General features: G+C 45.8%; 1 pseudogene; it reads right to left on the bottom strand.

Moving 5' to 3' along the window:
* Positions 1-2,608: 2,608 nt before the first annotated feature.
* On the bottom strand, positions 2,609-4,154 carry LOC124675366 (annotated as a pseudogene).
* Between the last annotated feature and the right edge of the window lie 9,644 nt (positions 4,155-13,798).

Raw genomic sequence — 13,798 nt, 5'->3', positions numbered from 1 at the left:
CTAGACCTAGGTCTCCAAGATCGGACGATGGCGACGCACAACGACGTTCTCCCTGCTGGGGGCATCGTTTTTGGAGCAGACAATAGCTAGAGGTGGTGCTAAGGTGGAGTGGTGTGCATATGTCGCGTCCATGTTGGCAAGTCTCGGCGGCATGGTGTAGTGGTGATGCATTGTGATGGACTTGCACGGGATGGTGGCGCCGCCTGGCGCCGTGGTGGCGTCGATGGCAGTCTTGGCAAGGTCAACGTGATGATGTGTGTTGGTATGGTCACAACATGAGGCCCCGACACGGTCACCCCCTTTATTAAGTTTGTAGGTGTTGCAACGTTTATCGTTAGTAAAGTAGCTTTAGTTTGATCTTTATTTTTTCTTGTAAGGTTCCGTTGAACAATTTTAATAAATATTGTGTGCATCATTTTGATGCAGACGTTGAAAGTAGAACCTCCATAGAAGAGGTAAGAAAACCTCCGCTAACAGAGACATTACACCACTGGAGCTCATGCAAACAACCAAACAAGCTGCAGGCTACAGCTATGTTGCGATGCGATGCATGCGATCAAACGCGATACACAAGGGTTGCATTGCCCTAGGGAGCCCAAAAAATGCGTTGTGGGCGACCAATCAAGCATATGCAGTTTGAAGTGCGTCTCGGTGTGGCATGGACGCGTTGCGACGTGCCATTGCTTGTCCATAATTCAATGCCCTGTTAAAACCCCGAAACTGTCGGTGGAACATTTCCACTCTGTAGATAGGCAGGCCCGCATCATGATTCATGATCAGGATGAGATTTGCAATAGTTTCCTCTTGCGACACTGTAGGTCTAAAAATGGCGTCTACTAGGTGGAGGAAGACGAAAGTGCTTCTCTGGAGTACCTTTCTGTTGACGCCGGAAACTCTGAATTAGGGCATCTCCAGCGGGGCGACGCATTTCGGACGCTCAAAGTGATCGCGAGCGTCCGTTTGCGTCGCCCGCGGACGCCAAAATGACCGCAAGGGACGAAATGTCCGTTTGCGTCGGGGGCTACCTCCAGCGGTCCGACGCATTTTGGACATGCAACTTTTTTTTTGTGCTACTTCTTTACAGTTTATAGTTGAATGATCAAGTTTTAAACGCGAAAAAGATGTACTCTCATGTTGGTCCAATCGAATAGAATATAGCCTAAACAATTAACCGGATACGTCAATCGACTAGATGCAAACATATTTAACATACAAATAAGAAGAAATTTAAATACATATAAACTAAAACTATTTTTTGGCCTTCTTGTTCGAAGGCCCTGCGTCGTCGTCGTCGTCGAAACTCCTCCGCCTCTTGCTTGTCACCTCGTCGTCGGAACTGGAGGACGACGCGCCCGTCGAGGACTTGAAGCCGGAAGAAATGGCGTCTTCGTCGTCGTCGTCGGTGAACGGACGACGACGCGCCGCCCGCGCCGGCGCCTCGGACTTCTTCCTTGCCGCCGCCTTGTCGTCCGCCGCCTCCTCGCGCCTCCAATCGGGCGAACTTGCTATCGGAGTCCTCCTCCTCCTCCCTCGTCGGCGTCGGCGCGGCGCCGCCTCCGTCCTCCTCCCCGGCCTTCGCCGCCATTGCCGCCTCCCTCCTCCTCGTCCTCACTCGGTGTGGAGGTAGGGTAGCTGGGCGTGGAGCCCGGATCACTTGGCGTCGCCGGCGATTCCCACCAATGCAGGAATCCGGGCGACTTGCCCTCGCTCTCCGAGTCGGACGGCAGCGTGTAGTCGCTCATGACGTGCCGGTGTTGGAGAAGAAGAAAAGAGGATGAAGAAGGAGACGGTTGAACTTGAATTACCGTAGACGCGGGGGTTATAATGTGCGTGGATTAACGGCGGCGCGTAAAACGAAGAGGCCGGCGGTTGCTCTTCTGCGGCGGTTCGGTGCTCCATTGCGGCGGTTGGTCGCTGGCGGTTGTGAATTCGAGGCCGATCGAACCGCGGCAGTTTACGCTACATGTCGCTGCCATCATCTGATTTAAGCCTGCACAAAGCAAGCACCTGGCGACAACATCACACTCTCACACTCGAGTGAACATCCTTTTACTACCAGCCATTGAGGGTAACAGGTGAGAAAAGGCAGCGAGAGCGAGTGAACGTCTGAACCCCTTTATTTGGTCTCTCGGGCACGAGACGGGAGAACAAAATGATCTCTCGGCACCCTTACAAAAAGATGCACTCGAGCACTTGGCAACCGGCCATTCACATGGCAACAAACCACGCACTAAACAAATCATCCGGGATCTATCACGCTTTTGTTAAACCATAGTGGTGGAAAAGTCGGATCAGATTCCTGAAATCTGGAGGGTCCAGATTTGAGATTTGCGCCACAAGACGACATCTGGTCCAAGTCTCGATGGACTGAAGAAAATGCATTAGAATCTCAGGACCCGAGGACGTGTTGTTCCCTCGGCTCCTCTTAACCTGCGATGATGATACAATATATGCAGACATACCACAAATTATTATTCCCTTGATTATTATTGATTGATAGATATAATGTTGTAGTAGTATACGATGTTGGTACATCCAATACATCCTTGAACGATTCCTTACCGAAAATGGCTCAAAAAATCCTAACCGAAAATGGCTCAAAAAATCCTAACCGAAAACGAATGAAATCAATAAAGTATTTCCCGAAAAGGGCAAGAAATGACAGCTGTACACAACCTATGGCTTGCATCTGATAGAAGATCTCGTCGCATCTCAGCACCAAAACTCTCCCCAAAACCTTGGCATCCATCGCCGACACATGGGCCCAGGGTTCAATGCCCGATAGAGCCACTCCACCAAAGCCATAATAAATCTGTCCATCCACGTGGGCCCGCGCCGGGCCTGTCGTCCTCCGAGGCCACGAGGGCCGGCGTGCGCGTGTCACACCACCGACACGGACCCCAGCCGCGACGGCGACGCCGCAACCAGGCTGACGAGTCATGGTCGACAGTGAGTGATCCGAACAACTGATGGATGGATTACTGACCGTCAGGCGACTGCGGCGAGGAGGTCGTCGCGCGCGCCTTGGCGGCGGAGCAGGTCGTAGGGCGCCCAGAGCGCGTCGAGCGGGCAGGGGCGACCAGCGTCGAGCCTGAGCCAGGGTTTCCCCTTGCCGCTCCAGTGCAGGAGGCTGACGGGGCCCGGGTGGAGCTCGCGGCACTGTCCCGCCACGTTGTCGCCGCCGAGGCCGTGCTGGTTCCAGCGGTGCTGCACGGCCTTGACGTCGCCCGCGAAGACGAGGAGGAAGGGCGGGAGCGAGCCGAGCTCGTAGATCCGGGCCTCCTGCTTCTGCACGTCCATCCAGTACTCGAGCTTGGCCGTGTAGTCGCCCGCGCGCCACCGGTCCAGGTCGATGACCATGACGCCCGTGTTGAAGTAGCAGGGCGCCCGCGAGCGGTTCGCGAAGACGGCGGGGTAGGCCGGGTGGTGCCAGAAGGCGTCGGTGAAGTAGGAGGTGAAGTTGGCGTTGCAGTACTCGGGGGCCGCGAGCGCGAAGCGGGGGCCGAGGTCGGTGGCCCAGAGGAGGGCCACGTCGTCGACGACGAGGAGGTCGGAGTCGAGGTAGAGGACGCGGGGGACGGTGGGTGGGAGGATGTCGGCGAGGTAGATGCGCGCGTAGTTGAGGGGCTGGTCGAGCGCGCGGCGGACGGAGGAGGAGATCCTGCCGCGGACCAGGCGCGCGTCGAAGCGGTGGATCGCGGCGGGGAGCGTGGGGAAGGCGGCGGCGAGGGCCGCGCGGAGGCGGGCGAGGCGGCGGGGAGGGAGGCGGAGGAGGCGACGAAGTGGAAGGCGATGGACTCCGGGCAGGCGGCGTGGCGGAGCACGGAGAGGACCCCCGCGAGGGAGCCGCGCAGGTAGGTGCCGTCCAGGGTCATGGCGATGTGGATCGTGGGCGTGCCTGCGCACCCCGCGCCGTTGCGGAACGCCGGGGCCTCCCGGAACTCCGGCAGCTCCGCGGCGGCGGCGGCGGTGGCGAGGAGGAGGAGGAGCGCGGCGGCGGCGGCGGCGAGGAGGCGCATTGCGGAGTGGGGATAGATTGGAGTGTGTAGTTTCTATAATTATTCCCCTCCCATGGGAGAGAAGAGGGGAGGGAATCGGGGGAATGGAATATCGATGGGCACGGGCACCGTCGGCACGGAGACGAGATGAGATGGGGGATGATGGCGCAGAGTTATGAGGCGGAGACGGCGGACAGGCTGGAAAGACGGCGACGTGTGAGGTTTCCGCGTGGGTTCACTTCTCGTTGGGATTTTTTCAGTTTTTTACGGACGTTGGGCTGCTGCCTGGTCGGTTAATTTGTTTCGACTTGGACGGAGAAGGTCCCCTCTCTCTTTGCGTGCGCTCTTTTTTCGTTCTAGCCGTTAGCCGGCTAGGCCCAGAGGCCCCGCCGTTTGACGGTGGGCTACAGCCTACAGCCACATGACCCACGCAAAGGCCTTCCTTGTCACTTTAGTGCAATGGATTACCCAATACTTTTAAAATGAATATAAACTCGTATATGCATGTATACATGTTAGTGTTCTTCTGTGCATGTCAGCAAAGATCGAAAAAATCGGGCTGTCCAGAGGTCTCCTGAGTAGATCCTTTCCAACCTGGGCCAATTTGATCTATCACCGGGCATTTCCCCTTATGTTGGGCCCTTGATCCACCCCAGCTCATGTATCGACACGAGCAGAGGCATCGAAGCATCCAATGCAAACCGCTACTCTTCTTTATTTCGTGTTTCTTGATACGTCTCCAACGTATCGATAATTTCTTGTGTTCCATGCCACATTATTGATGTTATCTACATGTTTTATGCACACTTTATGTCATATTCGTGCATTTTCTGGAACTAACCTATTAACAAGATGCCGAAGTGCCAATTCTTGTTTTCATGCTGTTTTTTGTTTCGGAAATCCTAGTAAAGAAATATTCTCGGAATTGGACGAAATAAAAGCCCGAGAGGCCTATTTTCTCACGAAGCTTCCGGAAGTCCGAAGACGAAAGGAAGTGGGGCCACGGGGAGCCAAACCCTAGGGCGGCGCGGCCCCCCCTTGGCCGCGCCGCCCTGTCATCCGGGGCCCCCGTGCCCCCTCTCGACTTGCCCTTCCGCCTACTTAAAGCCTCCGTGACGAAACTTCCGCGTACCGAGAGCCACGATACGGAAAACCTCATCGAGACGCCGTCGCCGCCGATCCCATCTCGGGGGATCCCGGAGATCGCTCTCCGGCACCGCCGCGGAGAGGGGAATCATCTCCCGGAGGACTCTACACCGCCATGGTCGCCTCCGGAGTGATGAGTGAGTAGTCTACCCCTGGACTATGGGTCCATAGCAGTAGCTAGATGGTTGTCTTCTCCCCATTGTGCTATCATTGTCGGATCTTGTGAGCTGCCTATCATGATCAAGATCATCTATATGTAATTCTATATGTTGCGTTTGTTGGGATCCGATGAATAGAGAATACTTGTTATGTTGATTATCAAAGTTATGCTTATGTGTTGTTTATGATCTTGCATGCTCTCCGTTACTAGTAGATGCTTCGGCCAAGTAGATGCTTTTAACTCCAAGAGGGAGTACTTATGCTCGATAGTGGGTTCATGCCCGCATTGACACCCGGGACGTTGACGGAAAGTTCTAAGGTTGTGTTGTGTCGTTGCCACTAGGGATAAAACATTGATGCTATGTCTAAGGATGTAGTTGTTGATTACATTACGCACCATACTTAATGCAATTGTCTCGTTGCTTGCAACTTAATACTGGAGGGGTTCGGATGATAACCTCGAAGGTGGACTTTTTAGGCATAGATGCGGTTGGATGGCGGTCTATGTACTTTGTCGTAATGCCCAATTAAATCTCACTATACTCATCATGATATGTATGTGCATTGTCATGCTCTCTTTATTTGTCAATTGCCCAACCGTAATTTGTTCACCCAACATGCTGTTCGTCTTATGGGAGAGACACCTCTAGTGAACTGTGGACCCCGGTCCAATTCTCTTTACCTGAAATACAATCTATCGCAATACTTGTTTTTACCGTTTTCTCTCGCAAACAATCATCTTCCACACAATACGGTTAATCCTTTGTTACAAGCAAGTCGGTGAGATTGACAACCTCACTATTTCGTTGGGGCAAAGTACTTTGGTTGTGTTGTGCAGGTTCCACGTTGGCGCCGGAATCTCCGGTGTTGCGCCGCACTACATCCCGCCGCCATCAACCTTCAACGTGCTTCTTGGCTCCTCTCCGGTTCGATAAACCTTGGTTTCTTTCCGAGGGAAAACTTGCCGCCGTGCTCATCATACCTTCCTCTTGGGGTTGCCCAACGAACGTGTGAAATACACGCCATCAAGCATATTTTCCGGCGCCGTTGCCGGGAACCGAAGAAAAGCTACACCACAAAGATTTCTAACTCCCACGTCAACTACGCACCAGCATATTTTCTCGGCGCCGTTGCCGGGGAGATCAAGACACGCCTGCAAGGGGAGTCTCCACTTCTCAATCTCTTTACTTTGTTTTTGTCTTGCTTTATTTTATTTACTACTTTGTTTGCTGCACTAAATCAAAATACAAAAAAATTAGTTGCTAGTTTTACTTTATTTGCTATCTTGTTTGCTATATCGAAAACACAAAAAAATTAGTTTACTTGCATTTACTTTATCTAGTTCGCTTTATTTACTATTGCTAAAATGGCTACCCCTGAAAATACTAAGTTGTGTGACTTCACAACCACAAATAATAATGATTTCTTATGCACACCTATTGCTCCACCTGCTACTACATGCAGAATTCTTTGAAATTAAACCTCGCTTTACTCGAATCTTGTTATGAAAGATCAATTTTCCGGAATTAGTTACTGATGATGCTCGCTGCCCATCTTAATAATTTTGTTGAACTATGTGAAATGCAAAAATATAAAGATGTAGATGGTGATATTATTAAATTAAAATTGTTCCCTTTCTCATTAAGAGGAAGAGCTAAAGATTGGTTGCTATCTCTGCCTAAGAATAGTATTGATTCATGGACTAAATGCAAGGATACTTTTATTGGTAGATATTATCCCCCGCTAAAATTATATCTTTGAGGAGTAGCATAATGAATTTTAAACAATTAGATACTGAACATGTTGCTCAAGCTTGGGAAAGAATGAAATCTCTGGTTAAAAATTGCCCAACCCATGGATCGACTACTTGGATGATCATCCAAACCTTCTATGCAGGACTAAATTTTTCTTCGCGGAATTTATTGGATTCAGCTGCTGGAGGTACCTTTATGTCCATCACTCTTGGTGAAGCAACAAAGCTTCTTGATAATATGATGACCAACTACTCTGAATGGCACACGGAAAGAGCTCCACAAGGTAAGAAGGTAAATTCGTTGAGGAATCCTCTTCCTTGAATGATAAGGTTGATGCTATTATGTCTATGCTTGTGAATGATAGGACTAATGTTGATCCTAATAATGTTTCGTTAGCTTCATTGGTTGCACAAGAAGAACATGTTGATGTAAACTTCATTAAAAATAATAATTTCAACAACAATGCTTACCGGAACAATTATAGTAACAACTATAGGCCATATCCTTATAATAATGGCAACGGCTATGGTAATTCTTATGGAAATTCTTACAACAATAATAGGAATTCACCCCTGGACTTGAAGCCATGCTTAAAGAATTTATTAGTACACAAACTGCCTTTAACAAATGCATTGAGGAAAAACTCAATAAAATTGATATTCTTGTTTCTAGAGTTGATAGTCTTGCCTCCGATGTTGATCTTTTGAAATCGAAAGTTATGCCTAATAGGGATATTGAAAATAAAATTGTTACTACAGCAAATGCCATCCAAGTTAGAATTAATGAGAATATAAGATTAATGGCTGAACTGCGTGCTAGGTGGGATAGAGAAGAAAATGAAAAACTAGCTAAAGAGAAGAATATAGCTAAAGTCTGGACTATTACCACCACTAGTAATGCTAATGCTACACATGTTGCTGCACCTCCTACTCATACTAATAAAAGAATTGGTGTTAGCAATGTTTCCACTTCTAATGCAAAGCGCGAAAAACTGCCTGAAACTGCTAAAACTGCTGAAATCGCCTATGATAAAGCTGCTGAAATTTTTTCCAACATTGGGGATGATGATCCCATTGCTTTAGATTATAATGGTTTGAATTTTGATGATTGCCACATCTCTGAAGTTATAAAGTTCTTGCAAAAACTTGCTAAAAGTCCTAATGCTAGTGCTATAAATTTGGCTTTCACGCATCATATTACAAATGCTCTCATAAAAGCTAGAGAAGAGAAACTAGAGCGCGAAGCCTCTATTTCTAAAAAGCTAGAAGATGGTTGGGAGCCCATCATTAAGATGAAGGTTAAAGATTTTGATTGTAATGCTTTATGTGATCTTGGTGCAAGTATTTCGTTATGCATAAGAAAATTTATAATATGCTTGACTTGCCACCATTGAAAAATTGTTATTTGGATGTTAATCTTGCTGATCATTCTACAAAGAAACCTTTGGGTAAAGTTGATAATGTTCGCATTACCGTTAACAATAATCTTGTTCCCGTTGATTTTGTTGTCTTGGATATTGAATGCAATGCATCTTGTCCAATTATATTGGGAAGACCTTTTCTTCGAACTGTTGGCGCTATTATTGATATGAGGGAAGGTAATATAAAATATCAATTTCCTCTCAAGAAAGGTATGGAACACTTCCCTAGAAGGAGAATAAAGGTACCTTATGATTCTATCATTAGAACAAATTATGATGTTGATGCTTCATCTCTCGATGTTACTTGATACACACTTTCGCGCCTAGGCCGAAAGGCGTTAAAGAAAAGCGCTTATGGGAGACAACCCATGTTTTTACCTACAGTACTTTGTTTTTATTTTGTGTCTTGGAAGTTGTTTACTACTGTAGCAACCTCTCCTTATCTTAGTTTTGAGTTTTGTTGTGTGATGGCGTGTATTTCACACGTTCGTTGGGCAACCCCAAGAGGAAGGTATGATGCGCACAGCAGCAAGTTTTCCCTCAGAAAGAAACCAAGGTTTATCGAACCAGGAGGAGCCAAGAAGCACGTTGAAGGTTGATGGCGGCGGGATGTAGTGCGGCGCAACACCGGAGATTCCGGCGCCAACGTGGAACCTGCACAACACAACCAAGCTACTTTGCCCCAACGAAACAGAGTGAGGTTGTCAATCTCACCGGCTTGCTGTAACAAAGGATTAACCGTATTGTGTGGAAGATGATTGTTTGCAGAGAAAACAAGAAAAAACAAGTATTGCAGTAGATTGTATTTCAAGTAAAGAGAATTGGACCGGGGTCCACAGTTCACTAGAGGTGTCTCTCCCATAAGACGAACAAGATGTTGGGTGAACAAATTACAGTTGGGCAATTGACAAATAAAGAGAGCATGACAATGCACATACATATCATGATGAGTATAGTGAGATTTAATTGGGCATTACGACAAAGTACATAGACCGCCATCCAACCGCATCTATGCCTAAAAAGTCCACCTTCGAGTTATCATCCGAACCCCTCCAAGTATTAAGTTGCAAACAACGGACAATTGCATTAAGTATGGTGCGTAATGTAATCAACAACTACATCCTTAGACATAGCATCAATGTTTTATCCCTAGTGGCAACAACACAACACAACCTTAGGGGTTTCTGTCACTCCCCCAGGTGTCAATGCAGGCATGAACCCACTATCGAGCATAAGTACTCCCTCTTGGAGTTAAGAGCATCTACTTGGCCAGAGCATCTACTAATAACGGAGAGCATGCAAGATCATAAACAACACATAAGCATAACTTTGATAATCAACATAACAAGTATTCTCTATTCATCGGATCCCAACAAACGCAACATATAGAATTACATATAGATGATCTTGATCATGATAGGCAGCTCACAAGATCCGACAATGATAGCACAATGGGGAGAAGACAACCATCTAGCTACTGCTATGGACCCATAGTCCAGGGGTAGACTACTCACTCATCACTCCGGAGGCGACCATGGCGGTGTAGAGTCCTCCGGGAGATGATTCCCCTCTCCGGCAGGGTGCCGGAGGCGATCTCCAGGATCCCCCGAGATGGGATCGGCGGCGACGGCGTCTCGCAATGTTTTCCGTATCGTGGCTCTCGGCACCGGGGGTTTCGTCACGGAGGCTATTTGTAGGCGGAAGGGCAGGTCAAGAGGCGGCACAGGGGGCCCAAACCACAGGCCGGCGCGGCCAGGGGTGGGGCCGCGCCGCCCTAGGGTTTGGCGCCCCTGTGGCCCCTCTTCGTCTCTCCTTCGGACTTCTGGAAGCTTCGTGAGAAAATAGGCCTCTGGGCTTTAATTTCGTCCAATTCCGAGAATATTTCTTTACTAGGATTTCTGAAACCAAAAACAGCAGAAAACAGCGAATCGGCACTTCGGCATCTTGTTAATAGGTTAGTTCCGGAAAATGCACGAATATGACATAAAGTGTGCATAAAACATGTAGATAACATCAATAATGTGGCATGGAACACAAGAAATTATCGATACGTTGGAGACGTATCAGCATCCCCAAGCTTAGTTCTCGCTCGTCCCGAGCAGGTAAAACGATAACAAAGATAATTTCGGAGTGACATGCCATCATAAACTTGATCATACTATTTGTAAAGCATATGTAGAGAATGCAGCGATCAAAACAATGTGTATGACATGAGTAAACAAGTGAATCATAAAGCAAAGACTTTTCATGAATAGCACTTCAAGACAAGCATCAATAAGTCTTGCATAAGAGTTAACTCATAAAGCAATAATTCAAAGTAAAGGTATTGAAGCAACACAAAAGAAGATTAAGTTTCAGCGGTTGCTTTCAACTTGTAACATGTATATCTCATGGATATTGTCAACATAGAGTAATATAATAAGTGCAATAAGCAAGTATGTAAGAATCAATGCACAGTTCACACAAGTGTTTGCTTCTTGAGGTGGAGAGAAATAGGTGAACTGACTCAACATAAAAGTAAAGAGAATGGTCCTCATAGAGGAAAAGCATCGATTGCTATATTTGTGCTAGAGCTTTGATTTTGAAAACATGAAACAATTTTGTCAACGGTAGTAATAAAGCATATGCATCATGTAAATTATATCTTATAAGTTGCAAGCCTCATGCATAGTGTACTAATAGTGCTCGCACCTTGTCCTAATTAGCTTGGACTACCCGGATTATCACCGCAATACATATGCTTTAACCAAGTATCACAAAGGGGTACCTCTATGCCGCTTGTACAAAGGTCTAAGGAGAAAGCTCGCATTTGGATTTCTCGCTTTTGATTATTCTCAACTTAGACATCCATACCGGGACAACATAGACAACGGATAATGGACTCCTCTTTTAATGCTTTAAGCATTCAACAACAATTAATTCTTTTCTCATTAGAGATTTGAGGATGTTTGTCCAAAACTGAAACTTCCACCATGGAACATGGCTTTAGTTAGCGGCCCAATGTTCTTCTCTCACAATATGCATGCTCAAACCATTCAACTCGGTGTAGATCGCCCTTACTTCGGACAAGACGAACATGCATAGCAACTCACATGAAATTCAACAATGAGTTGATGGCGTTCCCCAAGTAAACATGGTTATCGCACAACAAGCAACTTAATAAGAGATAAAGTGCATAATTACATATTCAATACCACAATAGTTTTTAAGCTATTTGTCCCATGAGCTATATATTGCAAAGGTGAATGATGGAATTTTAAAGGTAGCACTCAAGCAATTTACTTTGGAATGGCTGGAAAATACCATGTAGTAGGTAGGTATGGTGGACACAAATGGCATAGTGGTTGGCTCAAGTATTTTGGATGCATGAGAAGTATTCCCTCTCGATACAAGGTTTAGGCTAGCAAGGTTGTTTGAGGCAAACACAAGGATGAACTAGTACAGCAAAACTCACATAAAAGACATATTGAAAGCATTATAATACTCTATACCGTCTTCCTTGTTGTTCAAACTCAAAACTAGAAATTATCTAGACCTTAGAGAAACCAAATATGCAAACCAAATTTTAGCATGCTCTATGTATTTCTTCATTAATGGGTGCAAAGCATATGATGCAAGAGCTTAAACATGAGCACAACAATTGCCAAGTATCACATTACCCAAAACATTTATAGCAATTACTACATGTATCATTTTCCAATTCCAACCATATAACAATTTAACGAAGGAGAAACTTCGCCATGAATACTATGAGTAGAAACCAAGGACATATTTGTCCATAAGCTACAGCGGAGTGTGTATCTCTCCCATAAAGTGAATGCTAGGATCCATTTTATTCAAACAAAACAAAAACAAAAACAAAACGACGCTCCAAGAAAAAGCACATAAGATGTGGCCGAATAAAAATGTAGTTTCAGGGGAGGAACCTCGATAATTTGTTGATGAAGAAGGGGATGCCTTGGGCATCCCCAAGCTTAGACGCTTGAGTCTTCTTGATATATGCAGGGGTGAACCACCGGGTGCATCCCCAAGCTTAGAGCTTTCACTCTCCTTGATCATGTTGCATCATACTCCTCTCTTGATCCTTGAAAACTTCCTCCACACCAAACTCGAAACAACTCATTAGAGGGTTAGTGCACAATATAAATTGACATATTCAGAGGTGACACACTCATTCTTAACACTTCTGGACATTGCATAATGCTACTGGACATTAGTGGATCAAAGAAATTCATCCAACATAGCGAAAGAGGCAATGCGAAATAAAAGGCAGAATCTGTCAAAACAGAACAGTTCGTATTGACGAATTTTAAAATGGCACCAGACTTGCTCAAATGAAAATGCTCAAATTGAATGAAAGTTGCGTACATATCTGAGGATCATGCACGTAAATTGGCATAATTTTCTGAGCTTCCTGCAGGGCAGTGGGCTCAGATTCGTGACAGCAAAGAAATCTGGAACTGCGCAGTAATCCAAATCTAGTACTTACTTTTCTATCAACGGCTTAACTTGGCACAACAAAACTCAAAACTAAGATAAGGAGAGGTTGCTACAGTAGTAAACAACTTCCAAGACACAAAATAAAAACAAAGTACTGTAGGTAAAAACATGGGTTGTCTCCCATAAGCGCTTTTCTTAACGCCTTTCAGCTAGGCGCGAAAGTGTGTATCAAGTAACATCGAGAGATGAAGCATCAACATCATAATTTGTTCTAATGATAGAATCATAAGGTACCTTCATTCTCTTTCTAGGGAAGTGTTCCATACCTTTCTTGAGAGGAAATTGATATTTTATATTACCTTCCCTCATATCAATAATAGCACCAACAGCTCAAGAAAAGGTCTTCCCAATATAATTGGACAAGATGCATTGCATTCAATATCCAAGACAACAAAATCAACGGGAACAAGATTATTGTTAACGGTAATGCGAACATTATCAACTTTACCCAAAGGTTTCTTTGTAGAATGATCAGCAAGATTAACATCCAAATAACAATTTTTCAGCGGTGGCAAGTCAAGCATATTATAAATTTTCTTCGGCATAACGGAAATACTTGCACCAAGATCACATAAAGCATTACAATCAAAATCTTTAACCTTCATCTTAATGATGGGCTCCCAACCATCTTCTAGCTTTTTAGGAATAGAGGCTTCGCGCTCTAGTTTCTCTTCTCTAGCTTTTATGAGAGCATTTGTAATATGATGCGTGAAAGCCAAATTTATAGCACTAGCATTAGGACTTTTAGCAAGTTTTTGCAAGAACTTTATAACTTCAGAGATGTGGCAATCATCAAAATTCAAACCATTATAATCTAAAGC

The sequence above is a fragment of the Lolium rigidum genome, chromosome 7 (genome assembly GCF_022539505.1).
Source record: "Lolium rigidum isolate FL_2022 chromosome 7, APGP_CSIRO_Lrig_0.1, whole genome shotgun sequence".
In the NCBI taxonomy this organism is placed as follows: domain Eukaryota; kingdom Viridiplantae; phylum Streptophyta; class Magnoliopsida; order Poales; family Poaceae; genus Lolium; species Lolium rigidum.
The sequence above is the reverse complement of the archived record's forward strand: the minus strand, read 5'-3'. Positions and strand labels throughout refer to the sequence as shown.